This window comes from Bos indicus x Bos taurus, chromosome 7, assembly GCF_003369695.1.
Source record: "Bos indicus x Bos taurus breed Angus x Brahman F1 hybrid chromosome 7, Bos_hybrid_MaternalHap_v2.0, whole genome shotgun sequence".
NCBI lineage: Eukaryota > Metazoa > Chordata > Mammalia > Artiodactyla > Bovidae > Bos > Bos indicus x Bos taurus.
Window position 1 is genome coordinate 68769127 of NC_040082.1, and position 5919 is coordinate 68775045.

The 5919-nt window shown below is 35.3% G+C and overlaps 1 pseudogene; it reads right to left on the reverse strand.

Moving 5' to 3' along the window:
* Nucleotides 1–1671: 1671 nt before the first annotated feature.
* LOC113896615 lies at nucleotides 1672–2558 on the reverse strand (annotated as a pseudogene).
* Nucleotides 2559–5919: the final 3361 nt, after the last annotated feature.

Consider the following 5919-nt stretch of genomic DNA (forward strand, 5'->3'; position numbering starts at 1 on the left):
GCTTTAAATAGGAGGAAAAGTCTAATACATGCTCCAGTATGGATGAACCTGGAGTTCAATATGCTAAATGAAATGTCACTCATAAAAAGGCAGATACTCCACAATTCCACTTATATGAAGTACTCAGAATAATCAAATCTGTAGAGCTAAAGAGTAGAATGGTGCACAAGTATATTTTGGCTATTTAAAAAGCTGTATTAAGTTATATATTCATTTTGCTTTCCTCATTTTTCAGCAATGTATCAAAGTGCAATTCATTTTCTGATATTTACCTTTCTTTTACCACTTAATGATTTTTATACAAATTGGTTTATTTCCCATTTTGTCTGTTATAGAAAATTCCTTAAGATAAATTAATTCTGAATGTACACCAAAGTGGTTGCAAACTAATGAGGCAAAATAATTTGGTAGTTTGGAAACAAAAATTTTAGAAAAAATTAATTTGTCTATTGAATATAAAGAAGTATTTATGAAAAAATTGGGACTACAGGTGGAGATAAGACTTTTATGTTATGGTTGCCAAATAAGCTCAAATAAATTTAAGAACTGACATAGGTTATCAATTAGGCCAAAAATTAGAGGTCATTTTTTCAGAATTGCCAGACATGACACTATACACAGAGAAAAAAGATCAAGTAACATATTGGAGGGAAAAAAAGAAAAAGGAACATTTACCTTCAGCCCAGGATCAAATTTTGTCCCTTGAAAATGGATCATTCAGAATGAAGTTGTTAAAACAATTGCAAAAAAAAAAAAAAGAAAAGAAAAAGAAACAAGCTTAGAGAATTAAAGCATGGTCACAAACAACAAATAGGAATTCCACAACCAATAAGTGAGGAAGAAAAAAAAAAATCACAGTTTACTTAGATTTTATTTTGTGGAATTTTTCTGCACTTTTCAGATGTATTGTATGTTAGTTTCATTCGATGAATGTCATAGACTATTTATTTGTACTTTTTACATAAATGAATATAATTAACTACCATATTTTTTATATACTTATTTCAAATTTTGCTGACTAAATACAGATAACGCAGCCTACAAATTACCTCCATATTGATTTGCTAAGAATTCTTTCAAGGAATTATTAATATTGTTAATATTTGATGAACAGCAAACATATAATCTAAAATGGTTCTGATCAAATATCTTGGATCATATTCATTTATTAAAATAGTTAATTTTTATAGAGAATAAATGGAAAGGGTAATATAAGGTACAACCATTATTGTATAAGATTAATTAAACAGATCTCAATAGAGTGAATTTGGAGTGAGCAGACTAACATATACAACCCAGGCAAGAAGCTATTTTATAGAAGTCTGGATCTCTTTCAGTGACATTGGGATAAAATTGAAATGGATTTTTATTATCATCCAGAATAAAACTCGGAGAAGGCAATGGCATCCCACTCCAGTACTCTTGCCTGGAAAATCCCATGGACTGAAGAGCCTGGTGGGCTGCAGTCCATGGGGTCGAGAAGAGTCGGACACGACTGAGCGACTTCACTTTCACTTTTCACTTTCATGCATTGGAGAAGGCAATGGCAACCCACTCCAGTGTTCTTGCATGGAGAATCCCAGGGACGGGGGAGCCTGGTGGGCTGCTGTCTATGGGGTCGCACGGAGTCGGACACGATTGAAGCGATGTAGCAACAGCAGCAGCAGAATAAAACTATCTTAATATTATTTTCCTTACAGCTTCCTTTACCTGTCTGTTTCTAAGACTATAGATAATAAGATTTAAGAATGCAGGAACTATGGTATAAAAGGCAGAAAAAATAATATCTTTAATTGTTTTAGAGCTTACTGAAGGCCTTAAGTATACACAGATGATAGAACTGAGAAAGGCAGATACCACAAGGATGTGAGGGACACAGGTAGAAATGGCTTTTCCTTGCTCTCATTGAAAACCTTAGCACAGTGAAAAATATGTGAACATATGACATAGTAATAAAGATAAAGCAGCCCCCACCAACTACAATGACAGATACAAGAAGTAAAAGAAAATTGCTGGAGGTGTCAGGGCAGGAGATCCTCAGCAGAGAGGGTACATCAGAGAAGAATCGATGGACTGACAGAAGGTCAGCTGGAATGATTTACATGTTTGCATACCTGCATACACAAGACCACTGACCAGGAAGGTGTGTCATTTGAACACAGAATTGGGAGTTCATGATAACTGGGTAGTAGAGGGGCTGGCAGATGGCTATATAGCAGTCTCGGGCCATGATGTTGAGGAACATCACCTCTACATAGGCAAAGTAAAGGACCAAGAATATCTGGATTGCACATGCAGCTCCTGAAATGGTCCTGTTACCAGGGAGAGAGTCGACACAGGCATTAAGGACAGTGACAGTAATATAGCACGTATCTAAAATAGACTGATTTCTGAGGAAGAAGCACAAGGGCCTGTGAAGTTTCTGGTCAAATATGGTGACCAGTAATGATGAGAAGATTCCCTAACAAGGTAACCCAGTACATCAGAAATAGCAACATGGAGTGTAGGTACCTTAGCTTCCAACTATCAGCAAAGATCACAGTGGTAGAATTGACCATATTTTTAAAAGGGTGATCGATCTGGAAAATAAAAGGGATAAACTGTGAGAAACAGGATTCAAAAAAAGAATGAATGAAATCACCTTAAACATTTTCTTAGAAAGTGTGTTCTTCTATTTCATACAGATGGTTTTTGTGTGTGGGAAATGTCCATAATTAGTATTTTCATGAATCTGTGCTATGTTGCTTCAGTCATGTCCAACTCTCTGCAACCCTGTGGACTGTAGGCCATCAGGCTTCTCTGTCCATGGGGATTTTCCAGGCAAGAATACTGGAGTGTGTTGCTATGCCCTCCTCCAGGAGTCTTTTCATATGTTTAGCTTATTATAACTACTGAGTAGTTAAAATGGGAAAGTGCTAAGGCTGGGGCTCTTCAATTCCATTTTCTGGTTATACAGGAAGTGTTATTACTTTACTCAATAATATCCAACTCACTGAAGTTTATTATTCTAATGAAGATTCATCAGTTCATAGATGGATAAATAGATAGAGATAGTTACTTCAAACAGAGTCAATTCTCAATTAAAGATTTTTAAGTTTTATTAGGAGTTGTATAACGCATTCAGTTGGATACCAACACCCTGTTGAAATTTACCTTAATGTTCTATGAAATACTGACCATTGATCACCAAGAGTCCATAATTTCTTGAAATCAGCCTTAAAAGATAAGCACAGAAATTTAGATTAAGAATGTAGATAATTTTGAAAATTCCCTGGCAGTCCAGTGATTAGGAATCTGTTCCATTACCAGGGACCTGGATTTGATCTCTGGTCAGGGAACTAAGAGCCTGCAAACCAGGTGGTGTGGTCTATGAAAAATTAATTAAATTAAATATTTTTAAAACATTTTAGACACTTTAACAAATAACATATGGTATCACTTATATGTGGAATATAAGATATGACACAAATGAACATATCTATGAAATAGACAAAGTCACAGACAGACATAGAGAGCAGATTTGTGAATGCCAAGGAGGAGAGGTGGGGGAGGGAAATATTAAAATTAAGTCGCCCAGTTATGTTCAACTCTTTGCAACCCCATGGACTTTAGCCCATCAGGCTCCTCTGTCCATGGGATTCTCCAGGCAAGGGCCACCAAGGAAGCCCTAGGGAAATATTGGGAGTTTGTAATTAGCAGATGCAAACTATAATATATAGGATGGATAAGCAACTAGGTCTTACTGGATAGCACAGGGAACTACATTAAATACCCTGTGATAAACCGTGATGGGAAAGAATATGAAAAAGAATATATATATATATATATATATATATATATATGAATCGCTTTACTATATATCAGAAATTAACACAACACTGTAAATCAACTACAGTTCAATTCTTAAACAGAAGAGTATAAATGTATAAACTTTTTTATTTCTAATTTTTCTTTTTTCAGATACATCGGAATGTAATTTTACTAATTTTATGTGAGAAATAAGCAGCTCAGGTTATCCCACTTGTGTCAGATATATTCTGTGAATTCTAATACTTTCTGCTTAAAAATACTCACATTTTGAAGTATTCATTTCATTTACAATAACTTAGAAAACATTCCACTCATGGAGAGCTCATTTCAGCTAAAAGTAGATTCAGAAACATCAAATGAATTGATCAAGAATAGAATACTGATAAGTAGCTTATGGATGATACAAATCACATATTTTCCCCAAAACTGATTCTTCAAATTCTATATCATCTATTTTGATAATCACCATAATATACGAATTATAGTCATTTTGTTACTGTGAAATAAATATAAGTAGGATCATTGTTAAGATAATTATTCTTTTCATTCAAAGCTGGTCATATAAATTTATCTTTATGTGATATTAAGGAGGGGCTTCCCTTGTAGCTCAGTCAGTAAAGAATCTGCCTGCTGTGCAGGAGACCTGGGTTCGATCCCTGGGTCAGGAAGATCCACTGGAGAAGGAAATGGCAACCCACTCAAGCATTCTTGCCTGGAAAATCCTATGGACAGAGGAGCCTGGTGGGCTGTAGTCCATGGAGTTGCAAAGAGTTGGGCACAACTGAGCCATATTAAGGAAGGTGGACTCCATTTTATAAAAACCAAGAACCCACAAATCTTCATAAAAGAAATACAGGATTATGACTTCTCACATACATATGTTAATTTTTGTCTAGGTTGACGTAAAGTATTATCAAATATTTTGGAAGTAAATTGGTTGGCATATATAAATAGTGACTAATTTGTAAATTATTTGTGTGTGCTGTGCTGTGCTAAGTTGCTTCAGTCATGTCTGATTCTGTGCGACCCTATGGACTATCACCTGCCAGGCTCCTCTGTCCATGGAATTCTCCAGGCAAGAATACTGGAGTGGGTTGCCATGGCGTCCTCCAGAGTATCTCCCTGACTCAGGGATCGAACCCACATCTCTTAAGTCTCCTTCATTAGCAGGCTGGATCTTTACTAATAGTGCCACTTGGGAAACCCCAAATAAAATCTATATTGTATAAAATCTCTAGAAACTTAATGTCTGGATGAGCTCTTGTCTGACAACAGATAGTTAGTTATAATGTATTGAGTTGTTGACAGTGATGTTAGTCCTGTGTTTGTTTTACATGGCCAAAATATTGAGGTACACTGTGTCCATACCTGCTTTGTTGAGATTCCTATCATAGAAGGATGCTAAATTTTGTCACGTTTCTACTACATCTATTGAAATAATTGTATATATATTTATCCTTCATTATGCTAATGTTGTATATTACATTAATTGATTTTTGTATATTTGGTGGTGGTATAATTGGTAAGTTGTGTATATGTTTAACTATCCTTGAATCTTGGGGGTAAATCCCACTTGACTTGTGATTATTATTATATATGATTATTTGATGTAAATTATTTAATGGTGTACGATTATTTAATGAGTTGTTGAATTTTATTTTGCTAGTAGTTTTGAGAAATTTTGCATTCATTATCATAAGGAATGCTGCTGCTGTTATTGTTTAGTCGCTAAGTCGTGTCTAACTCTTTTGCGACCCCATGGACTGTAGCCCACCAGGCTCCTCTGTCCATGGGATTTTCTAGGTGAGAATACTGGAGTACATTTTCATTTCTTTCTCCAGAGGATCAAACTCAGATCTTCTGCATTGGCAGGTGGATTCTGATTACCTCCGGGCCATCAGAGTAGCCCAGTATTGGTCTGTAATTTTCTTTTAGAGTTCTTGCCTGGCTTTGGGATCACAGTGATACTAGCATTATAAAATAAGTTTGGTTATATTTTTGTTCTTCATTTTTTTGGGAAGATTTTTTAGAAGAATTCTTGTTAAATTTTCATTAAATGTTTCATAGAATTTGCCAATGATTCATTCTATCCAGGCCTTGGCTAGTCTC